This window comes from Crocuta crocuta, unplaced genomic scaffold, assembly GCF_008692635.1.
Source record: "Crocuta crocuta isolate KB4526 unplaced genomic scaffold, BGI_CrCroc_1.0 scaffold204, whole genome shotgun sequence".
Classification (NCBI taxonomy): domain Eukaryota; kingdom Metazoa; phylum Chordata; class Mammalia; order Carnivora; family Hyaenidae; genus Crocuta; species Crocuta crocuta.
Window position 1 is genome coordinate 460,784 of NW_027529603.1, and position 25,169 is coordinate 485,952.

Sequence of the window (25,169 nt, forward strand, 5' to 3'; positions counted from 1 at the left end):
ACAAACCACTGAATAGGCAAAAAAAAAAAAAAAAGAGCATTGCCTGGCTGATCTAGAAAGGAGACCTGACCCAAAGGAAAAAGCAGTAGCACCACATCTACAAACCCATTGCTGGCCCGACCCATGCTCAGCTCCCCAACCACATCTGCCTCCCAACTCTACTGACCCACTGGTCTTTGCCATTCCCTTTGACTAGGAAGCTCTCTTTCTTATTCAGTGCCTGACTAATTCCTATTGATCCTTTAGGCCTCAGCTTCAATGCTTCTTCCAGGAAGATCTCCCTGATTCACTTCAGCCTAGCAACTTCTTGTTTACTCCCATAACACCCCATATTTCCTCCATCCTAGTGGTTATCAGACTGCTTTATAATTGTCTATGTACTTACCTGTGAATGCCACAAGGGTATGAATCCTCAAAGGCAATGCCCAGCTCATGGTTAAGTGCTCTATGAATGCTTTCTAAATGAATGAATGTTAAAGACACACTACAAATCCCCAAAGATGCCCATTGGGCCACAGGGATACACTTTTCTGGCAACTCAGCCACCTTGAAAGCCCACAGCAATAAGAGGGTGCTTTGGAAAGGTCTGAGAAAGGAGAGGAGCCCAACAATTGAGTATCTCCCATGTGTACTGAGGGCACAGAGATAAAACAGAAAAGGTCTCTGCACTGGATCCACTTACTATAATGCAGAAAACTATTAAGGACACAGCAGTAAGGACAGATTGCTTTGCTACAAAGCTGAAATGGAGACAAATGTGAAAACCAAACTGGGTGAGCAATGCCTTTGCTTACATACTAATCTTACTGCTCTAGAATGTCTCACAAGACAAATATTTTAGAAGGAAATATTAATGAGAACTCTGATATATGTAAAATGCTATTTATTCATAAAATAGTTGAGATTCTACAAAACTCTTTCATATATATCATTTTATTTCATTTTACTCATATATCAAATATTTTGGGGATGCTTCTTTATCCTACACTAACATCTACTATTTGGCTACTTGGGAGGGTTCAAAGATAACTCCCCTTAAGGAGCATGGAGTCACATGGAGGAGATAACTAATAACTGTAAGTCAAGGCAGATAGAGACAAGAGCTGAGTAAGTCAGGATTATTTCTGTTGTAAGTGGCTCAATGTGGCTTAACTAACAAAGGAAATATACTTCTCACATAATGAAAATCTCTAGGGACATCTCTAGCCAGGGGCTGGAATAATGTATACCAGTCCCTTCTCTCAATGGCTTTTCCTTATGCAGGGTTGGCATCACTCTCAGGCTCCATCATGGTATATACTCACAATTTCTGGCTCAAATCCTTCCAAGGCCTGATTTGACCTGACAGCAGAGCTTCTCTTCTCCCACAGGTGTTAATGAAAATCATGGCCTGATTATCCTTGTCCTGAGTGATGATCATGTACCCTCTCATGAGCCAATAATTGAGCCACGGAATGGATAAACTAACTGATAACCCTAGGTCACGTGTCCCTCCTCCAAGAAGGTGTGAGGTCAGGCCCAACCCAAACCACATGGAATGAAAGGAGAATAAATCTTGAGTAGTCAAGTGTCATTAACGAGAGTCCGATCAAATGCTTGGGACTTAGTCCTCACAAGAGCTTTGTGTTCTCACCTATTTTACAAATGAGAAAGGCAAGGCTAGTAAGAACAAGAATAGGACTGGGATCTGGTCTTTTTACTTAGTTCTGTGTCCTCTCCATTTGTGTTTGTTAGAATTTGGGGTGAGACAATACTTCTCTGGGTGAGACATTACAAAACATTCACAACCGTCATAAGACATTTCACATCCAAGGCTCTAATACCAGTGACACCTGCCTCCCATCACTGTGACAACTAAAACTGCTCACACACATTTTCAAACGGGGCAGCACCTTCCTCACTTGAGAAAAAACTGAATGTTACCCAAGGGAACCTTATTTATTATCAGGAGTTTCATCCTTCTCACAGTTCCTAAATGTAAGTTCTAACATTTGGCTTCCAGGGATAGACTGAACTTTCATTGAATACCCCTTAAAAATCCTCTAGTCTAACCCTGTGGGCCCAGCTGTTCTGGTCTAGAGGAGAAGGGGTGAGTGAGGATGGCAGGAAAAAGATGGGCAAAGAATGTACTCCAGGAAGGCGAGTGGAAAGGATTGGAGGTGGTAGGTCTCAGGTTCCCATTAATGCTCCTCTGCTTCAGATACTAACACCATAGAATTAACACATTTTTATGGTCAGAATTCAAGCAGTTTCTTAGGAAAGATGGTATTATCCTCCATTCCTTGAGTAAGATAAGAAATTATAAGCTTGTGGGAAGTAGAGTGTTCAATTCCGGACACTACCCATTAAAAAAGATATTGCCAAGCTGATCTGCACTCTGATAGAGCAAACAGGATAAGTGGGAATTTGAAGCAAGCTCTTCACATGGAGAACACCTCAAGGAATAGGTAAAGTGACACCTGGGAAAACATTCAATGTGACAAGAAAATTGGCCTTCTGAGATACTGAAGACAATCATCCAGCAATAAATTTGGAATTACTCTATACAGTCCAAATAGGCAGAACCAGGTCTGATAGAGGAGCAGAAAACACATAAGCAATGAGAGATGTCTAACAGCAGAGTGAGTCATCTGGTAAGGTAGTAAGGTCTCCACAACTGGAAGCATCCCACCACACCCTGAGATGATGAAGTGGGTTTGAGGCTTAGCCTCTTAAAAGTACTCAAGCAACACAAAATGGATAAAGTTTTAGTGCCCCACATACTGTTAACAGAGACTACGTAGAGTGTTTTGGTTTTAAGTTATACTCAGTTTCAACTAGAATAATAGTACCTCTTCTCCCCTATCCAAAAAGCCTATTAGAAGATGAGTGTAAGAGACATTATTATGGGATAATTTTTAAGTCTGTTCTAATTCACAAAGGAAAAAGCACATCTTTAACAAACTTGCATTCTTTACTGATAATGGAATACTTTTATCAAGCAAGTAATCACTTGGTAATGATTGGCCTCAGCAGTCGCACTAGATGATCTCTAAGGTTTGTCCAACCAAAAGTTGAGTCTAAACCTAAAACTCCATGGGCTAGGGTGCCAACAGGGTGTTTGGCAACACCTACCCACAGGACTTCTGGCAGGTATGACAGGTACTGTTGTGCTTCTGACCATCTCATGGGGAATAAGAAGCCCATAAACACACAAAGGTTAAAACGACTTTACAACTAGACAACTAGACAAGTCCAGTCCCCCTAGAATTGACTGGGAATGTGATGGTAAGTTTTAGAAAGCAGTTGTGACCTCTCTATGTCACTCCTTCATCTGAAGAAATACCAGTCAAGACAGCTCTCTTTGTAAAGGGTCATCTCTGTCCATTAGCTGGGCTCTGAGATAGAAAAGACATTTGGCATTACCAGCCTCTAGCATTTTTTTTACAGTTTTTTTTTCTTTACAAATAGTTTTAAAGTTTTTTTCTTTACAAATAATTTATTGTCAAATTAGTTTCCACATAACACCCAGTGCTCATCCCCAAAAGTGCCCTCCTCCATGCCCATCCTCCCTCACCCCCACATCCATCAGTCCTCAGTTTTTGTCAGCATTCAAGAGTCTCTCATGGTTTGCCTCTCTCCCTTTCCCCCACCATTTCCCCCCTTCTTCTCCCCCTTGTTCCTCCATCAAGTTCCTCCTAATCCTCCTATACGTGCAAACATATGAATTTGTCCTCCTCTGCCTGACTTATTTCGCTCAGCATAACACCCTCAAGGTCCATCCACGTTGCTACACATGGCCAGATTTCATTCTTTCTCATTGTCATGTAGTATTCCATGGTATAGATAGATAAACCACATCTTCTTGATCCGTTCGTCCATTGATGGACACTTAGGCTCTTTCCATGTTTTAGCTATTGTTGAGAGCGTTGTTATGAACGCAATGAAGCCATTTTAAATCAGAAATGCTGTGAGATTGTGGGGTGCCAGATCAGATATTATGGAGGCTGAAAAACTTGCAGCTTACCAGGAAATGCCATTGTAAGAACCTTTCCCAATCTTTGATCTTTGAAGCCACCGGAGCTGAGCTAGTTGGCCATTGCATACTTTTATGACATCAAGTCCCTATGAGTAGAAACACTCTTCTATTTTGTACTAAAGGATTTGGGATGAATTCTAGGTCACTGCTTTGGTGAAATTACAAAAACGGATACTTCGGGGGGACCTCAGGGGCATTAGAGATTGTTGGAATCAACGTACAGAAATGTGGAAAAGTGGGATTCAGTCTTTGTCAACAGGCTCAGAGAGTGGCTGTGCCTTATTCTCTTTGTTTTCATCAAGGAAAAAGTGAATACATTATTGCCACCACTGCCCTTTCCTTCACATCACCAAGGTCATTTTTTCCGCTATTCAGGATGAAGTGGCATCACTGTTGCCTAGTTGCAAGGGTTCATGGAAGCGAACATGCCTCCAAAGAGATCTGTAACCTTCTAGGTGGTGCTATCTCCATCCTTATTACCATGGTTAGAGTAGGTGCTGCTCTTCTTTTCAAGCCCCTGCTGCAGCACCACCATCATCAACACTTATCTGTGCCTATTTACCCTCAGGCAAATTAAAGCAGAGGTATTGCCTGGCTCTCATGGTGCTTACCAAAAGGCTGAGCAAAATGAATATTTGCCCTCATGCATTCAAAATTCAAAAAAAAATTTTATTGGGGCACCTGTGTGCTCTGTGGTTAAGCACCTGACTTCGGCTCAGGTCATGATCTCACGGTTCGTGATCTCACGGTTCGTGGGTTTGAGCCTGGCGTCTGGCTCTGTGCTGACAGCTCAGAGCCTGGAGCCTGCTTTGGATTCTGTGTGCTTGCTTGGCGCCTCAAGTTAATTCTACTTGTCTCATTTCCAGATGGATTACCTTTCCATTATGTTAGTTACCAAACATTCCAAATAAATGTAGAGGCAGAAGCTCCATAAAAATTATAAAAATAAGGTGACTATCTCAGGGTCCTATAGTCAACCCTTTCTCCCTTCTTTTCTCACTCTACACTTCTCCTTGGAGTGTAAAATGACCTTTCACGATTATAATTATCACCCAAAGTCTACACCATCAGTCCATGTACTGGTGCTGAATTTCAGACCTGTATATCCAGCTACTAACCAGTCATCTTCAGAAGTCTGGCAAGAAATCAGATTCATGATGTCCCCAAACCCGAATTCATGATTTGACAACCGCTGACCTTTCCTTCTCACTTCCCCCTTGCCTCCCCTACCAACAAACCAGTTTCCCTCCATGGACTTCCAGTCTTAGCTGGTGGCGCCAGCACTGGTCCATCAGCAACATCATTGTCCAGCTGGACTCCTTTTCCTTCACCTTCCACATTAAATCAGACAACATCTCCTACATTTGAACTTCCGAAAGAGTCCTTACAACTCTTTTTCCCTTTCATTCCCACAACTGCCACTGAGGTCCCAGCAACCCTAACCCACACTATTTCTTTGATTGTTATCTTGGCCTCTAGTTAAAAACCCTCTGCTTGATCTTTCTAATACACCAATCTGATCATGTCAGCCTCCACCTGCCTCCCCACCCCCAAGCACTCCAGTTTTCCTCATCCCTTGTGGAGCTAACATCCAGGAAGGATCTAATCCTTGCATTTTCTCCCATTCCTCCTGCATTTAGTCTGCATATTATTTTCATCCATCTTTAATCTCCATATTGCATATTAGTTCTTGCCACTATAACGTTGCTCTTGTTTCCTCTGCCTGATTCTTCTCCCACTTCATCCATCTGGTAAATTCTTGCTGGTGCTTTAAAAACCCATGGTGTGCCACCTTTTCCTGGAATTCTTTCCTGACTCTCTTCTCCTTTTTGTCTCTGCATCTTACACCTGCAGTCTCTATTCTTATCCCACCATCGTCGCCAGAAATCCTCTAATAAGTCATGAACTTCTTGAGAGCAGGGGTTGTGCCTTAGTTCTCCCTGCCTGCTTGGTTCTGGGTACTGAGCCTGGCAAACACTAGAAGCAAATGGCTCTTTGTAAGTATAAAGGAGATGCTCTCAACTAGACTCCAAAGGGAAGGGAAGGGAGAGAGAAAAATGGTTTGTTTGTTTGTTTGTTTTTTTAACCATCAACAATGTTTCTCATCCTTTAAAGATGAAAGTTTAGATTCATCTATGAGGGCAGACTATTCCTTTGTTTCTGGAAAACTTTAATGATCCTTTATGCAAAAGTGAGCTATGATCCTCAGTTGCAATGGAGAACTTCCAGAGACAATGTGGATCTAACTTGTTCCACATGAAAATAGAAGTGGTAGTCTTATGAAAAGGCATCCCCAAGATTATCATGCTACTGAGATACTGGTCATAGACTGAGAGTGAGGATGAAATGGGGTGCTTTCCTAAATGTCAGTGGGGTAGGGATCTGGGCCCTATAGACGGGAACTCAGCAAGAGCAGTCATTTTGTAGGGATGCAAACTGGCTGAGCAACACGGGCACAGGCTGGTGGTAAAGGCAGAGATAACCAGGAAGGGATCCCTGTGGGAGAGCATGGCCAAGGGACCTGAGAAAAGACACGTGTGGTGTCCAGTTGTTGTTTTTCCTGTGGTGCCTATCCAGTGTTAAAGGCATTCCTAAGTCCCTGTATCATTCCCTCTATCACCCCTAGTCTCCAGTAAAGCTTTTGAAATGTCACAACCGCATCTTAGCTGAACTCTAGGGGAATTAATACAGTGACCAATGTCTACTGTCGTAGAATAAATGCAAAGACCTCCAAAATAGTCTAAAAAGGAGGCAGAGTATATTACCCACCAAGTAAAGAAGAATCACATTCCTTAAGAGAAGTCAGTGAGTCTCCTGCAAGCTGAAAGTGAAAGGGACAGGTACAATATGGAGACGGGGAAGTTTTTTCACATTTCTGATTAGTTCAAAAGTGGATTGTAAAGTCTCTCTTGAGACTGGTGAATACTTTTCTGGTTTAGAAATATTGAGGCACAGGTATGGTTCGAAAACAGGTTTGGAATGGGCTGCATTAGGCTTTTAGGGGTTCCAGGGTCGTTCACTGGACAAATTTGAATAGGCATGCTTGAAGCTTGGTGAAATTTTTATTTAATCTTTTGTTGGAATAAAACAGTACACAAATAGTTTTTAATAGTCTGAGTTTTGACACAGTAAGTGGTCACAGTTCAAGGTCAAATGTCAGTCTAAGGTGACAAGCAACAACCAGGGTAAATTGCAAACTGTTTCAGTGTTCCTGAGAAATTCCCACAGCACCCTGGAGAGGCCTATTTGGTAGAATATTAGGGACTCAGATGATGGATATTTGGCTTTTAAAAGAGAGAAACTTCTGAACTTGGAGCAACAATACCAGCGTTCCTGAGCATCACCCCCAAATAAAATTACCTTGAAACCCACTTCCTCCCTACAGTTAGTAATACGGACACTTACCTTTGTATCAGTTGGACACCAGGAAAACATCACATCAGAGTTAAAGGTGGGAAGCTGGATCTATTCTGCATAAAGACAATCATGCTCCGAGTTACACACCAACACCCACAGACAGTTTTGTCTACTTAAGCAATGCAAGGCTTCCATGATTTTTTAAAGAAATATTGTCATTTCCTTTCCTTGAAAAATTACCAGCGGTATTGTTCTTTTTTTTTTTCCCAACACAATTGAAATCGTACATGGTAGGGAAGTTTTTAATTAGTCCATTCTGAGCAGGAACTGTGTGTGCTCACTGCAGTAGAGCCTAATAAATTACTTCATAATCTCAACTGGAGGCTTTGTGTTGGAAAATACTCATTAGTTTGCACCAGCAGCCAGCAGCATCCTGTGAAAGGTCTTAGAAACATGCTGCAGTAGGTGTAGATGAAGTTGCTTGAGCAAAACTTCTGGGGCAGTGAAAACAAACAGGCCTGCATGGTAAGGGAAGCCATGCACATCCAAACTTCAGTGTCTGGGGACAAAAGGACTTTTGGAAATTCCATGCCAGCCCCTTCTGTCCAGTCCACATTTTCCTGCTCATAAAGCTCTTCTCTCACCCCACTCCCCCAAAAGGCTTGCTTACTTGTCTCTCCAATCATCCCAATATCATTTTTTTTAAAGTGTGGAGAAATCAAATACTTGGAAATCCTTGTCCCAGACTAGTAAGGCAATGCTTATACAATTCTGTTGAGATACGCACACACACACACACACACACACAGGTACATAACACCAGTGGGCAAAATGTTATTAGCCCAACTGATAATAATCGTTCCTTGCAGGGGGAGCATAGAATTTGATATGTTACTAAGTCACTTGGAGGAAAGGTTGAGACGCCAAGAGGCATGTTCTAATGATAAAAGATGTTCCCTAAATTGCTTCCTAAGGAGAGAGGGTCTTGCTGATCTCAGGGTTCTAATATTGTTACACCCTGGTGGTTTGGTAAAGAGCTTTGGTTGATTGTTGGGGTAGAATTGCTCTGCAAAATAAAGAAGTGAGAATTTGAAACTGGGGGTGGAGGGTTCAGGGAGAGAGGTGTGAACCAAGAAAGCCAAGCTTTGTAAGCAAGAAAGGACAGAAGGAAAAATGTACTTCTTAGCAGAGCAGGAGAGGTGAGTTGTCTTAGGGGGATTTTGAAGTTATTTGCTATAGCATGTATATATAAACTCCACCCTCCATTTGCCCTAGAAAACAGTTTCCCAGAAACAGACCCTGAGGCTAGGATTCCTGTGCAAGGGGCTTTTTAAGGAGGTGCTCCCAGAGAAGACCAAGAAGGGAACAAAGAAAATGAGACAGGAAAGAGGGAAAAGTCAAGCTAAAATATGATCCAGGCAAAACCCAGCAGCCTGATTCCACAGGGGAATTCTGGAGTGCAAGTACATCTCAGTGTTGTCCCCGCGGATTGTAAGGGAGCTGGGCTCTCACACTCCTGCACCTGTCAGTCACTGGTTAAGGGTGGGGCAGAGGAAGGAGATAAATTCCCAAGCACTTCTAGCTCTGCTATGGAGGACAGTGTGCACTGAGAAAGAGTTGCACAAGGTGTTGTATGCAAGAAGCCGAAAGGGTAGGGAAGGCAGAGCACACAATGGTAAAAGGGGATCTGAGGAAATCTGATACAGCATTGATAGTGTCCACCACATAAATCTATAATAAAGTCTACATTTGCTCATCATTGATTGTATATGAATCCATTCTTCATGGTAATTAAAAAAAAAACCCTGATATATGCATTCAGGTAAAAATCTTTAGGGAATAAAAGCAGACTTTCCTTTTAAGTACAGAGAATGGGGAACACCTGACATCTAGGTCTACAGGCTTTTGGAACCAATCTCACAATTGCATCCAAATATATTATGTATACTCATGAAGCTATACTGCTGATGCTATATTGAAGAAATTCCTGTTATCAGAATGTGATTTATATATGGGAGGTACATATATTCACATCTCTAATCATTCCTGCTAGGGAAATGTCCATGGCTCCTGCTTGTCCACCTAACACAGACCAGCTCCAGTCCCTTCCTCCAGTTCTATCTCAGCTAAACTCCTGCCATAAGCTGCCCCTCATCCACACTCCACACCATCCTTGCACAGGGGCCACAACTCAACATTAACATGCACCAGGCATGGAGCCAATATGGGCTTTGGGTGATGCTTAATCCTAACAATTCCATGCCTTAGGTGTTACTTTCTTTACATCACAAGTGAGAATCCTGTGCTTGACTAGGTAAAGTCCAAGGTCTTTGGGTAAGGGGTGGGGTAAGTGGTGGGGCAGTATTTGGAGCCAGGACCTGGTGACTGAAGAGTCAGTACTTTCAGCTGCGGTTCTCCTTTCTCCATGGACATTGTCTTCCTTTCTAAAGCCCTCTCCACACCTCAGAATGTCAAGACCAAATTCCAATGCTATATCCTCCACAAAGCCTTTTAAATTAGAATTCTTGGAGGTAAGGGATAGAAGTCCAATAAACAACAAAGTAAAATTATTGGTTTGAGCATTTGGGAAAAATACTAGGGTGGTCTGCATGTTCAAAGGGATTGCTGTAGGAACTAGGGCTTAATATGGACTTAATGCAGGTAGAATCTTCTTTGTACCTCTACAGTTTCTCTACACCTCCCTCCCAGCCCAGTAACTTCAGCAATATGAGATACCTCTCTCTGTCTCTCATTATCCCTTTATCAACCCAGGAAGGGCCCTGGTTGGCCCTATTTGGATCATGTGCTTAACCCCTGCCTTAATCTCAAAGTCCAAGGGAATGGAGTATTATGATCAGTGAGACCAAGGAGACTGGATTGTTACATGAGGAAGGGGGTGGGAGAAAACTACTCTGGCCAGTTCATAACAATCACTCCTACAGTTCATCATACCAACTATAAAGATCCAGACAGAATTACTCTGTTCCACTTTCACTGGCATAAAACAACCATTTATCACACTCACAGACTCTATGGGTCAGGAATTTGGATGGGATACAGCAAAGATGGCTTGTCTCTGTTCCAGAGTATCTCAAGCCTTAGATGAAAGACTTGAAGCCAGGGACTGGATTCAACTGAAGGCTCATTCACTCACATGTCTGGCAGTTGATGATAGCACTCAGCTTGGGGCTTGGTTACTTTCCACATGGCCTCTCCATGTGGTCTCTCTGTGTGGAGGGTTCAGGCTTTCTCACAGAAAGGTGGCTGGTTTCCAAAGCTGAACCTCCTGTGAGAGAAAGCCAGGTGTGAACTGTATTGCCTTTTGTAACCTAGCTTCAACCTGCCGCTTTCAATTTGTTGGAACCTCACAAGCTTGCCCAGATTCAAGCGACTGAGAAAGAGACTCTACCCCTTGATGAGGTGTGGCAAAATTCTGGAAGAGAATGTGGGACCTGAATTATTGCTGTAGACAGTTTTTGAAATTACAGACCGCCACACATTTTTCCCTGTGAATTCTCTCTGTCATATCTTCCCTAAATTATTATAAGCTCTATGAGATGTTCATCTTTGTATTTCTATGCACTGCCTTGAGCAAGACCCTACACACAATAGGTCTTCAAAATATGTTGGTTGGCTAAATATATCTAACATAATGGCATCACAGTTTTTCCACCAACTAACTGTGTGACTGTGAGAAAAAAATACAGCAACCTCTCTGAGACTCGGCTCACAGGCTGAGAAAGTTTCACTAAGTTGTAGTTTGTAAACATTCTGGTTTAGCAGCAAATCACAAATCATTTTATTCAAATTATATCTAATGCAGAATCCCAATATGTAAAACAGATTTGGGAAAAAAAACCAGATGTGGAGAAGAGGATACACTATTGGTGTTAGTATAAATCAATATAGCCACAATAGGAAACAGTATGGAGATTCCACATAAACTCAAAAGTAGGGGCACCTGGATGGTTCAGGTGGTTAAGGATCCAACTCTTGATTTTGGCTCAGGTTATGATCCCCCAGGGTCAAGGGATCAAGCCTCGTGTCAGGCTCTGTGCTGAGCATGGAGCCTGCTTAAAATTCTCTGTCTCACTCTCTCTCTCTGTCTCTATATCTCATAAAAACACTCAAAAGTAGTACTACCATATGATCCAACAATTTCACTTTTGGATATATATCCAATGGAAATGAAGATAAGCTCTTGAAGAGATAGCTGCATTCCCATGTTCACTCTCCCACTATTCAGAATACCCAAGACATGGAAGTAACCTAACTGTATATCAACAGATGAATGGATAAATAAGATGTCGTATGCATATACAGTGGACTATTATTCAACCATGAGAAAGAAGGAAATCCTACCTTTTTTGACAAGATGGATAAACCTTAAAAGCATCATGCTAAGTAAGTAAGTCAGACAGGGAAAGATAAATACTGTATGGTATCATTTCTATGTGGAATCTGAAAAAAAAAAAACAAACTAATAGAAACCGAGACTACAGTGGTGGTTACCAGGGGCTGAGGAGGAGAGAAAGGTTAGTGGGGGAACTGAGGAGATGTTGGTCCAAGAGTACAAACTTCCAGTTACAAGATAAGTAAGTTCTGGGGATCTAATGTATAACATGGTGATTATAGTTAAAAATTCTGTATTATATACTTGAAAATGGTTAAGAGAAAGATCTTAAATATTCTCACCACAAAAAAAAAAGTAAGGCTAGTTATGTGATATGATAGAGGTGTTGACTAAAACGACAGTGTAATCTTTACAGTATGTAAGTAAATCAACATATGGTACACATTTAATTTACACAATATTATATGCCAATTATATTTCAATAAAGCTGGTGGGGAAGGAAAAAATAGAAATGCTCTGGAGTTCCTGGGTGGCTCAGTCAGTTGAGTGTCCGACTTCAGCTCAGATCATGATCTCATGTTCGTGGGTTTGAGCCCCACGTTGGGCTCTGTGCTGACGGCTCAGAGCCTGGAGCCTGTCTTCGGATTCTATGCTCCCTCTTTCTCTGACTCTCCCCTGCTCACGCTCTCTCTCTCTCTCAAAAATAAATAAAACATTTAAAAAATTTTTTAAAAAATAGAAATGCTCTTTCTGAAGAAGATATAAGAGGACCGGAGAACTGCCCACTTTACTCCCCTCCCCCTGATTGCCATGGATGACCTTGAGAGAGTATTATGGAGCTCATGGCCATCTGCTATTTTTAATCTTCTAGAAACTCTTCGGGTATTTTTAATCTTCTAGAATCTCTTCTAGAATCTGTCTTTCTTTCTGAGGAACCTCAACCTCCTCCCCTCACCACAACTCTCACAGTCCATTTGGTTCACACAGAACTGACCCCAATCCCCAGCTCTAAAGATGGCAATGCAACCCAGACCTGCCTAAGAAGAGTCACCAAGGTTGGTTTGAAAATGAGCACATGACCCATTCAGGGTCAACGAGACTGAATTCTAAGGCTTTTTACTGAAAATATCAGGAAGGATGATCCTCTTTGTTCTGAGGTTGCTCAGCCGATAGAATAAAAGCCTAAAGCTTTTGCTAGCCATCTTTGCTGCTTTATGGGAGAGGGTCTGAGAATGAAGCTCTAAAACAGAGGGAAGATGAAACTAAGAGACAAGAATGAGAAAGCAGGGAAGTGGTGAGTTGGTAACATTATTTGAGTATCTGAATCCAGGCATGCCTGCTGCTAATATTAACCCTGGATTTTTCCATACAGTTTGAATTGTGTTTGTGCCATTTCTGAATGAAAGAATTACAGCAAATACACAGAACTGAAGGTTTTATGGAACACAGTTTGAAAAGCACTGCAGTAGATGATCTCTAAGGCCCCTTGCCTTGCATGAACCTCTGAAAGTATAGATCTTTCAGCTTCTCATCTTTTGTCACTATAGCACTACAGCATGGGAAATGCATTGGTTTCTCAGAAATTATAGAATATCTGATGGCCATGAAGACACCAGGAAAATGCTTGTCCACCAGGATGCACACAAGGCTCACTTATGATCCCATCTGGCATTTGCTTTAAGGCAACCCAAACTTTCTGTTTCTAGGATTGAACTTAGTAGATACGGAAGCTTTCAGTCATACATAAATTCTGTATTAAAAAGGCATATGTCTTCTGTAGGAAGAACTACATCAATGGACCTTCAAAATTTTGTTAATTGTGAAATCAGGAGAGCAGAACATATACTTAAATGTCCATGTTAGCAGAAGAAAAGGAGACTCACCAACCAAATCCGACTGGCTAAGTGTACTGGTTTCTGCCAGGCCCTTGGCAAAGACCGGTTCACTCATCCAAGGAGGGGTAGTAGTTTCCTGTACACACTCTTAGACATGCTTTAGGATTTGAAAGCAAACTCTGGTGCTTTTTAGTACTTCTACTAAGACTCCTGGAGTATCTTTTTGAATTTTTTGCACCCTACAGGGGCCATGTATAGTTCTATATGAGAAACATGGAACCACATCAAAACTACAGATGAATCTCGCAACCCAGTCAATTTTGACCACTGTAGAATCTGATGTCTTTGGCAAAGGATGTTATTTCAGCTATCTCAGGGCTCAAAGGAGTCTTGGCGCTGAGTCACCCAGCTAGTCAAGTCAGATGCTTTGCCTCTGCACAATACTGTCTCTACTCATTTTCTTGTACTTATTTCAAAGAGATTTCAGAACGATTTCTAACAGGTATTTAAATAGGAGCCCCTACTCTTTTCCTGTGCTTTTCCTAAGTTACCTTTGTACCTTTTCCATCTGCAATGGTATCTCAGAAACATCTGTGTTTTAAATGGAGTCCCTATCACTTGCAGGAATTCCTCTCTCTTTGTTCTCTGCTGCCTCATCTTGCCTGGAGTCAGATTCAGTTATGTCACAGTCATATTCAGGAATGCAGACAGTGCTGCCAGAGGCTCAGGATCAGAACTTTCCCATATAGAACAATATCATTTTTCAGGGCAATTGCTGTTAGAATTATATACCTCAAAGTGTACATGAGGAGGAGGTAATGAGGCAAGAGAGGTCCAGAGGCTCAGCTTCAGGGGCCTGGTATAGAGGCCTTCTCATTCACGAAAAACGACAAGGCAGGGCCCAACACATAGTAGGTACTCAATAAGTACCAAATGCATGAATGAACTAGTGACTAGAAAGATGGCATAAAACATGGAATTTCACCCACTTTGGTGATTTCACATAGGAATCCAATAGTGGAAGAGGGAAACATGATATTTGATCACCTGATGTCCCTGTGGGGATAAATGTGAAGATACAGAAATGATTTCCTAAAGATTATTATCCCAGATCCTTACCTTACTGATGCTGAGAATCAAAGAACATCAACATTGGAAAGGACCTTATATGCAAAAAATTTCTTTTAAATATCTACGATTGGCCCTGAAGTTCTCCAAACTGAGTTTTTATGAGCATCTTGTGGAATATTAAGAGATGCTATTTAGAGAGAGAAATGCAAGTTTTGAAACAGTTTTGGAAGCAACATGGAAAATAGAAGAAAATAGGTATCTTTACTGCTGGATTCTCACAGTCTTTTTTTATAAACAATATTTGTTTATCATTAATAAAGTAGAGATCTGCATCTTCCCTCCCCTCTAGCACATCTTATCTCTCTCATCGGTTTTAATCTCCAAGGGGTAATATAGTGGATAATGTTTATCAGACATTTTTAACACAGAATCACTTTTTAAAACATTCCTATTGCTATTACAAAAGTTTTTGATACATGCTTTTGGAAAGGCTATCCTAGAACAAAGTTCCGATTATATTTCTTTTTATTTCACCTATGGATATATTCAGCACAAAGAAGAATCTATTCTCTTCCTCTTCTATTTCAAGATCTTTCCTTCCTAATAACATAGTCCTAAGACTGTATTAAAATATCTTGGCTCTTCCTGAGTTATTTCATGAAATTATGAATATATACAATGGAATACTGCTTGGCAATGAGAAAGAATGAACTCATGCCATTTGCAGCAACATGGATTTAACTGGAAGGTATTATGCTGAGTGAAATAAGTCAGAGAAGGACAGATATCATATGTGGATCTTGAGAAACTTACAGAAGACCATGGGGGAAGGGTAGGGGAAAAAATAGTTACAAACAGAGAGGGAGGGAGGCAAACCACAAGAGACTTAAATACAGAGAACAAACTGAGCATGGATGGGTGGTGGGGGTGAGGGGGAAATGGGTGATGGGCATTGAGGAGAGCACTTGTTGGGATGAGCACTGGGTGTTGTATGTAAGCCAATTTGACAATAAATACGTTCATAAAGAGAAGAAATATGGATAAAAATACCAACAGCTTTTTTTAACTAGTAAAGATGATTTTAACATTCACATGGAAGAACAAAGACAATGATGAGATAAAGAAGAAATAGGGGTTGTCACCATCACATGTCAAAACATATTATAAAGATAAAATAATTAAAACTATGTTGATACTGGCACATGACCACATCAACAGATAATAGTGGAATAGAGTAAAAACCCCAGAAATGGAACAAGTATGTACAGGCACCTGAAATCAATGGGGAAAATGTGAGTCACACAATATATAGAGTTGGGATACCGAGTAGCATTAAGATAAAAATAAAGTCAGATCCATACTTAACATTTTATGCCAGAATAAAATCCAAATGTTCTTAATGGGCAAAAAATTTAAGTGTAACAAATGAATCATAAAAGCACTGAAAGGAATTATGGAGGAATTGTTTTATAATCTTAGAGAGAGAAAGACTTGACTATAATAAAAACCCAAAAGCCATAAAAGAAATGAATGAAAGATTTGACTACAAAAAAAAATTGAAGGTTCTACATGGCAAAATCCAACAAACTGGGACAAAAAACTTGACAGACGAAGGGTCAATTCCATAGTATAGAAGAGCTCCTACTGATCAAGAAGAAAAAAAATAGACTAAAACTGCAATAGAAAAACAAACAAAGGATATGATCACCCCACAGGGAAGGAAATATACATCTCTTAAAAACATCAGAAAACACAATCAACCTCCACCATAATATGAGATTCAATATAAAGTATAGTGAGATATCATTTATCATAATATATGTAGTAAATTACTCTATGTAGAAAAAAATGTTAGAGGAGAGAATGCAGTAAGTGCTGGCATATACATAAAATACATCTGCAGGGGCACCTAGGTGTCTCAGTGGGTTAAGCATCCGACTCTTGATTTTGGCTCAGGTCATAATTTCACAATTTCGTGAGCCCCATATCAGGCATGCTAAGCTCAATCCCTCTCTCTCTCTCTCTCTCTCTCTCTCCCCTTCTACCCTGCTAGCACTCTCTCTCTCTCTCAAAATAAATAAATAAACACTTAAAAAAAAAGAAATCTTAAAAAAAGATTCTGTATCTGCAGATTTGCCCAAGAAAATCTTAACACTGTTGCTTGTAGGGAAACCTGGTAGGTGAGAGACAAGGAAAGAAGAGAGACTTCACAGTCTTTTTTTTTTTTCTTGTACCTTTAGAATTTTGAATCATGAATGACTTTGAAACATGAAAAAAATAAAGAAATAAAGTTGGATCTAAAAAAAATCTATTTTTGTGGTTGATGAGCAATGAGGAGAGCACTTGAGATGAGCACTGAGTGTTGTATGTAAGCCAATTTGACAATAAATTATATTTTAAAATAAATAAATAAAATTTGGAAGAAAGGAAATAAAAAAAGAATAATAAAAAAAGAAAATCTATTTTTCTCTTTTTGCTACTCCAGTTGGCTCAGCTATGGCTAGCCTCTGCCACCACGGTCCTCTGGCTTCCCTGCTCCTGTAAGAACTGTAAGCGCAGCTCACAGCCTTCATGATGCCCAGGGCTGGTTGCATAACTCATGAAATGACAGTTGTCCTTAGAACATTGCCACGTGACTTCAGAACACATTTTAATGTGATGTTTCTGACAGAGCAGCCATGGCTTCATTTCGCAGAATATTTGAGCATTTTAGCCTAAATACAGCAGTTGGATTCCTAGAATAAAGGGTAGTGAAGGGATGCAAGTATGTAAATGTGCAAAGACTGGTTTTCTAGGTGACACATATTTAATTTCAGAACTGTAAATTTTATTTTTTACATAATTCTTCTGATTAGATTTTATAACAAAAGTCATATTTATCTCAACTCAAACAGATCTATATTTTTTGCTTTTTGTCTCTTACCTTTTACCTGATAAAATCTGATTATTTTCTTCACAGCCCTGGGTGAAGGGTTGTAGGACGTTAGAGTGAAGGGAATAGAAAGATCTTCTAATGGTACTGTTTGGCATAAATAATCTGCTTGCTAGGTATTGAGGGAATATCAGGAGACCTCCTTCCCTCTGTATTTGAGCCCATTGCCCATTTCTGGTAGGATTCAATACAACAGTCCATTTCAGACTCTGAAAACACAAGTGGGATCATGATAGTTTCTATATCATGATTATTACGCTCCCCAGGAGGGTGGTAAGGAGAACTGATGGGAGACTCAGGATAGCAGAGGCCAAATTGGCTAATAGAGTCTTAGGAAATAACATGAGAGCCTGCCAGCTTCATGGGAGCAAGTAATTCAAACTCAGTTCAAACAAACAAAGTTACAGAGATTTATACATGTTAAGCCTCCCTCCACATTACATAATCATGTTTTAACAACTATTCTCAGCTCCCAGTCCAACCCCCCACCTTGTATAACTGTAATAATCCCCAATGGTTTAAGCAACAAGGAACTAAGAGAGAAAGGCAATTTAAAACAGCAAGCACATCTTTGTTGCCAGTGTGCAGGAAATACATCCAATCATTCTTCTTGTGGGCATCTCACATCTTGTGCTATTCAGTACCTGCCTTTGACATTGGAAGTGTCCTCAGTGGATCCAGACATTCCTGACATTTTGAAACATATCAAATGGGTCCATATCAACCATGGAATTTCCTCTTTTATCTAATGTTCACATTTCATTTGCAAATTACAGCTGTTTGAGAAAAAATTCTGCAAATAAAACCAGTTTGGAGTCCAGTGATCTAGATTGTATAAGCATTATAATGGGAAGGCAGGATGGCCTCACTCACAGGCAGGGTCCTGTGGGACTTAGAGAGCTTAGAGAGGATGGAAGAATACAACCTGCTGAGGGTTTGAGATAGTTGTTGACCTCAGATCCCCTGAGATCTCCCTACTATCCCTCTATTGAGTCTCCTCTCAAGTATCTGAAGTATTCCCAACAAGATGAACTACTGTTAATACTTATGAGAATTCTACTCTCTTTTTCTCTTGTTCCCAGGTAAAGGATTTTCCCCCAAAGGAAGCCATTTTGGAGCAAATACCACCAGTTCTCTCCCTCCTTACTCTAGTTCCTCCATATGGGAGAGTTGCATATCTGATTGATGAGATGGGAACATCCTGACTTTGACTGGTTCACATTCCCCAGAGAGTGGGGCCCTGAGGTAGAATGACAACAGTGCTGGCCTTTGCCTTCTTGTTTTCTCTGTTTCAGAGTTGCTCTGAGTCCATGCACAGTGGATACCTGTGTTTCTGATCTGCCAGGAAGCAACCAAGGGCATCTCCGTTCTCTGGCTCCAGGTTTACAGCTTGCCTCTCTCACTCTGCTCTTCTCTTTTTCTGGGATGCTTTCTCTTTCTCTTGCATTTGACAAGATATGAAGTAACTTGGCAAGGTATGTGGGCCTGGAGTTCACTGTGTAGACTCATTCCTTCCCTCAAATGAGTCCTCAGGTCTAATCTGAGGTGGAAGGGAAGTAGTAGGAAGTCTCTACCCCAAGTCCAAGCTGTGTTCTCCAATGTGATGGATTAGAAGCCCTTTGTCTTGGACAATACATCTGATATTATACTTTAAGTTAAGACACTTAAAAAAGGGGCACCTGGGTGGCTCAGTCAGTTAAGCATCCGACTTTGGCTCAGGTCATGATCTCACAATTCGTGGGTTCGAGCCCCACGTTGGGCTCTGTGCTGACAGCTTGCTCAGAGCCTGGAGTCTGCTTCAGATTCTCTATCTCCCTCTCTCTCTGACCCTCCCTGCTCTGGCTCTCATTCTCGCTCTCACTCGCTCTCTCTCTCAGAAATAAAAAAAAAAAGACACTTAAAAAAGTGTCTATTTCTAGAATTGCTAGAGTGCAAAATGAGAAAGAGGTTAGGCTCCCGAAAATCTCCAGCACTCACCATAGAGTTTGAACACTTGTGGGATCCTTTTCCCTTAAATGGATCATGGTACTTTCCTGTCCACCTAGAAAGGGTATATGGATATATTAACTGTCCAGAGTTGTTGGAAAGAGAAAAATTATGGTCATTGTATAATAGATTGGTGCTCCCAGCAGGAGGCCTGTGTGAGTATCAATGACCTAACCTGGGAAGAAGGTAGGCATTGGAGTCAGCCATACTTCAGTTTGAAGTTTAACTCTTCTATTTACTCTATAACTCTGGACAAGTTATTTCAGTTTTCTGATCCCTGATCTTCTGATCCTCATCAACAAATGGGGATGGTAATTATTTTCTTGTGAGTTTTTTTGTGAATTAAATGAAATCATATACATTATCATATCATATGAATTAAATCATATACATTAAGTGCTTAGCATATAGCCAGTGCCCCCCAAATTGAGCCTGTTAGTATTTCTATGTAGCTGTAACCAGTAACACATGGGGTTCTCCTTGGGTCTACTAAGCTATACTAACTCCGATAGTAATATCTGCAATCTCAAATACAGAGCTGCAAACCTGGAAGGCCTAGCTTCTGCTTGCTAAGCATGTGGGGCTATAACCCATCCCGCATAAAGAAGAGGGTTTCTCCTGGCATGGGGGGATGGGGGGGAGAATGTGGCAAATAAGCTTGAAATCTGTGGGTCTTTGGGTGGTAGTGAAGCTCCTGAGAGAGCTGGCACAGTGAAGAGGGGTTGCTAAGCCAGGGACAGCCTTTGGCAACAGCGTCAAGGAAGAAGAATAGCTGAGGGGGAGGCACTGGCATCTATAAGGTGTGGGAGGGTAGGTTGGCCATTGCTAAAGCCCCAGCAGGAATTTCTGAAGCAGTTGTGGTGTGGCCTATTTGCCAACTAAGGCTATGCTTCTGAGGCAGCTCAGTGTGGCCTTGACCTGGACCCTTTTGCAGATGGCAACAGCCACGGCAGTAAGATCCAAACTACTTCAGGAGCAGTGATGGGTACTACTGATAGGAGTTCTGTCTGTGTGGACAACAGGGAGGACAGCTCAGGGATGAGGGTGTGGTAGTGCTGGTTAGCAGCCGCGTAGTTTGTTTCACGAGTGAATTCATTTTTTAGGGCTGCTGTAACAAAGTACCACGAATAGGGCAGCTTTAAAAACAACAAAAATGTATTTCCTCACAGTTCTGGAGACTAAAAGTCCAAGTTTAAGGTATCAGCAGGGTTGTTTCCTCCTCAGAGCCAGGATGGAAAAGTCTGTTCCCTCTCCTGGCTTCTGGTGGTTTGGTGTCTATCTTTGGTGTTTTTTGGCTTGTAGTTGCATTACCATGATATCTGCCTTCATCATCACAAGACATTCTCCCTGTGTCCATGTCTATTTCTATGTACAAATGTCTCTTTGTTATAAGGACTCCAGTCATATTGGATTACAGCTCACCCAAATGACCTTATTTTAACTTGATTACATCTATAAAGATCATATTTGCAAATAAGGTCATATTCTGAGGTATTGGAGGTTAGGACTTCAACATATCTTTTTGAGGGCTACAGCACAACCCATAACAACAAGATAGCCTCAGAGGCATCAGTGGGATCATTCTTGGAAGTCTGTGGAGTTATCCCTTAGGCCAGAGCATTACATTTCTGGGGGGTTCCATTCCCATCCCATTGGAGAGATAGTATACCCAGGCATTTAGATAGGCATGTACCTGTGCACTGTAGGATCAGCATCTCTGGCCTCTATCCAGCTGATATTAGTAGAAGCTCCCTCCTCAGCTGTGACGACCCAAAATGTCTCTAGACATTGCCCCCAATTGAGAACCACTGCTTTGGATAATGAGAGAGTTGAGCTATTCCAACCATCAAAACTTAAGAACCATCTGAAACAGATAAAAAGAGTAACACTGAATGAAACTATCTTCAGATGTTCACCAACTCTAGATCTAAAAACGTTTTTTGGGGAGATAAATTCCTATGCAAGGGGTTAATCTGATTATCAATTATGTCTATAATTATAGCAGCCTTAGACAAAACAGACTCTGCTCTAGGAATAAGACAGGAAAATTTGTGGAGATCTCCTATCTTTAGACTATAATTGGTTGAGAAAACACATGTCAAACACCATATAGGTAAGAGTATGGAGATGTGGAGGGTTTGTGGGCTCTTGGTAATGGTTCCTTTATCACAGGCCAACCCAGGTTTCCTCCAGAGTAACATCCTGGAAGCTTGGAGGGGCAGTTACTAACAAAACAACCTAGCATTTACTGAGAACCCTACTGGCACAAGGCATTTTATATATAATCATTTTACTTCCATTATCTTTTTTTTTTTTTTAGGATTTTAAGTAATCTCTACATCCAACGTGGGACTCTAACTTACAACCCTGAGATCAAGAGTTGCAAGTTCCACGGATTGAGCCAGCCAGGGACCCCCATTATCTTATTTAATCCTCACAAAAATCTTAGGAAGGATTATTATTATTCTCTTTTCACAGATAAGAAAACTGAGACTCAGAGATTAAATACAAGTTCCCACAGCTAGTAAGCAGCAGATCCTAGGTGTGAATCCAGATGTGTTAGCTCCAAATCTCATGCTCTTTCTGCTACATGAAACCTTCAGGAAAAGTGGACCTCCTGGGACCACTTGTTTCATGAGAGTCTGAGTTGAGCCTTACCCAGCTACAAGATTCCTCCCAGCCGGCAGAGAATCCATTCCCCTAGGCAGACCAGAGGTCAGAAAATCACACATCTCCAACCTGGATAAGCTTCAGCAAGGTCCTAATACCTCTATCCGTAAAAGGGAATCAAAACAGTCTCCTTAGAACTGATTCCTTAAGGAATGTGGGCCAACAGGATTGGTAGAAACATTCATAAGAGAAGATGCAAGAACCTCCTGTTCTCCAGCTCCTTTTTCTAGGTACTAAACAATAGAGATTTTTCAACTTTAGTAACCAATCATCATTCACCTGGACAGTGAATCACCTAGCAGATAAGTCACATTCTATCCGTGTTTTTAATTAGACCAGTGGGTCTCACCTTAGAGAGTACATCAGAATCACCTGGAGGGCTTTGCAAAACACAAATTACTGAGCCCCACACCCATAATTTCTGATTTAGTAGCTCTGGGGCAGAACCTGATAATTTGCATTTCTAACAAATTCTTGGTGATGTTGATGCTACTGATCCAAGGATCATACTTAATTACCTTATTAACTCATGGATAGAGAAGGCTACTTCATGGTACTTAGAGACAAAGTTCCTCTACCTTTTCTCCATGCCAAGGCACATATTCAGAAAGTTTACTTTATGAATCTAAGTTACATCTTCACAGCCCAACAGAACTCAGGAATTCAACAGAACAGGATGAGGAGAACACAGGGCAGGGAATCCATCCTACAGGAATGACCTCCTCCTTACAGTGGGGTTCTTCTCTTTCCTTTGGGGGATCCAGAAAAAACAAGATATTCTTGTCCAGCCATGTAGCAGCATTTCCCACTTGCAGAGCTGAAAGCCCATGCATCATGATTTCCCCCTCCAACTCCCCGCCAGCACCACCACCCCCTAGAAAAACTCTCCTTCACCAACTTTCTCCTTAGGAGCAGGGTGTGTTCTAGCTCACTGCCCATCTTGCAAACACACAGGGCCCATGAAGAGACATGTGGATCAAGAAGCAAAGTTATAACTACTGAGGATAGTCTGTAGGCAGAAGGCTAGTAATCCTTGCTGGAAAGAAAATCATTCAGAGTCCAGTCAATCAAGTATCAATACATGGGTCAGACTCAGGAGTCAAGGATGGTATTGAAATATGGCATTTAAAGGCCCCTGTGTTGAGTCCTTTGGAAATCCTAGGACTAATCCTCTGCAATCTCTCTCCCTGATAAGCAGGAACAAGATGCCAAGCTGACACTAAAGGTTTCCAAACAGGGATTCAAGTTTCCAGGACTGGATAAAAGGCCCAGTCTTTTACTTCAGTTGGACATCAAAGGTACACCCACAATGACACATCATAACCTGCTTGGCTTGCTAAAGGTATTTTCATCACATCATCAGAGATTCTGAATTTTCTCTCCTGACAAGTGGCTTGCAGACAAATTTACGTAAAAATCTCCATTATCTAGGTATCTATAACCAGTCTACCCATAAGCCAGGGTATGGGTATGGTTATCCTTCAAGTGATATCTTTGAGGTATGAAGAACCAGGTAAAGATGCCAGAGGCTACAGTAGAAAACATTGAGAAGATGGAGCAGAAAACAAATCCACAGACTGAAACAGACATGCATGTGCCAAGGGCATAGGTTAATATTACCATTATTAAAAGCAGTGTGGAAAATTGGGGAGTTGATTTAATTATACTCTGACCCGCGCTTGTACTGAGAACAGAGGCAAGGCAAGAATAGTATCAGCTTTGGGGCACCTGGGTGGCTCAGTCGGCTAAGCGTCCCGCTTAGGCTCAGATCAGGATCTCACGGTTCGTGAGTCGAGCCCCGCATTGGGCTCTGTGCTGACAGCTCAGAGCCTGGAGCCTGCTTCAGATTCTGTGTCTCCCTCTCTCTCTGCCCCTCCCCTGCTTGCACTCTGTCTCTATCTCTCTCAAAAGTAAATAAACATTAAAAAATTTTGTTTTAAAGAATAGTGTCAGCTTTAATACTGGTCAAGCTGGATTTAAGAATAAAGCTGTTTAAAGAAAATGCCTCCCATTACATACTTCCAGGTCTGTTTTTGGGGTTTTGATGTGAGACAGCTAGGTGTGCAGAATAGGTACTTCTCCAACCTACAGTGTGGAGCGTCAAAGAGTATCCAACACCCACAGATTACAGGAAAGAATCAAAGAGAGAAAAGCTCTCTAGGCTGCCTCTAGAACAGTGATATCCAACCAGGTTGCAGGTTAGGATTATGGGAGCTTTGAAAACCCTGATGCCTGGACAATACCGATCGCCTTGGAATCTTGAGGTTGGACCAGGCACTGGTACATACTTAAAAGCTCCCAGGTAATCCCAGTGTGCAGGTAAGGCTGAGAAACAGTGCTCTGGGGCTAGGCCTTAACCCATATGTGTTTACAAAAAGGAAGGTTGGAGCAGAAAGAGAGAATATGCATGGGCGTGGGTAGGCAGTCCTCAGAGATGGGGTCAAGATCAGCAGAAACTTTGCTTCCATGAGTCTCTTCAATCCAGTAAGTCATCCTTGCCAGAAGAGGAAAGTGAGGGGGAAGAGACAGGCAGGGGCTCCCTCCCCATGATTTCTGTCAGCAAAATGCCTATTCTGCAGGCCAAGGCAAAAGTGTGGAGAGACAAAGAGTATGCCAGCCCACATAACAATAGTCATAACAGCTACATTGACTCAACTCCCACTGTGCACCAGGAGCAGTTCCATCTACTTTTGTACATTTAAACTTTGGAACAATCCTGTGAGGTAGGTCTAATTATCCCCATTTTACCAATGAGGAAATGGAGGCTCAGAGAGGTTAAGTCACTTGCCAAGTTCAGGGAAGTAATTGAATCACACACTGCCTGTTTGTCTGGCTGTGGAGTCTATACTTGTCTTGTCATACACAGCTAGTTACTTTTCTACAGAACAGAGAGAGAAACCGAATCCCCAGAGTTCAAACTCTGTGTGTGTGTGTGTGTGTGTGTGT

General features: G+C 41.5%; 1 long non-coding RNA gene across 1 annotated transcript in view; it reads left to right on the forward strand.

Moving 5' to 3' along the window:
- Positions 1-23,869, forward strand: part of LOC144229776 (uncharacterized) — a 27,523-nt gene extending 3,654 nt beyond the window's left edge. The window contains exons 2-4 of the long non-coding RNA XR_013334599.1: positions 18,863-19,042; positions 23,422-23,565; positions 23,655-23,869. This is a non-coding gene — a long non-coding RNA (uncharacterized LOC144229776). The remainder of the gene's footprint in view (positions 1-18,862; positions 19,043-23,421; positions 23,566-23,654) is intronic.
- Positions 23,870-25,169: the final 1,300 nt, after the last annotated feature.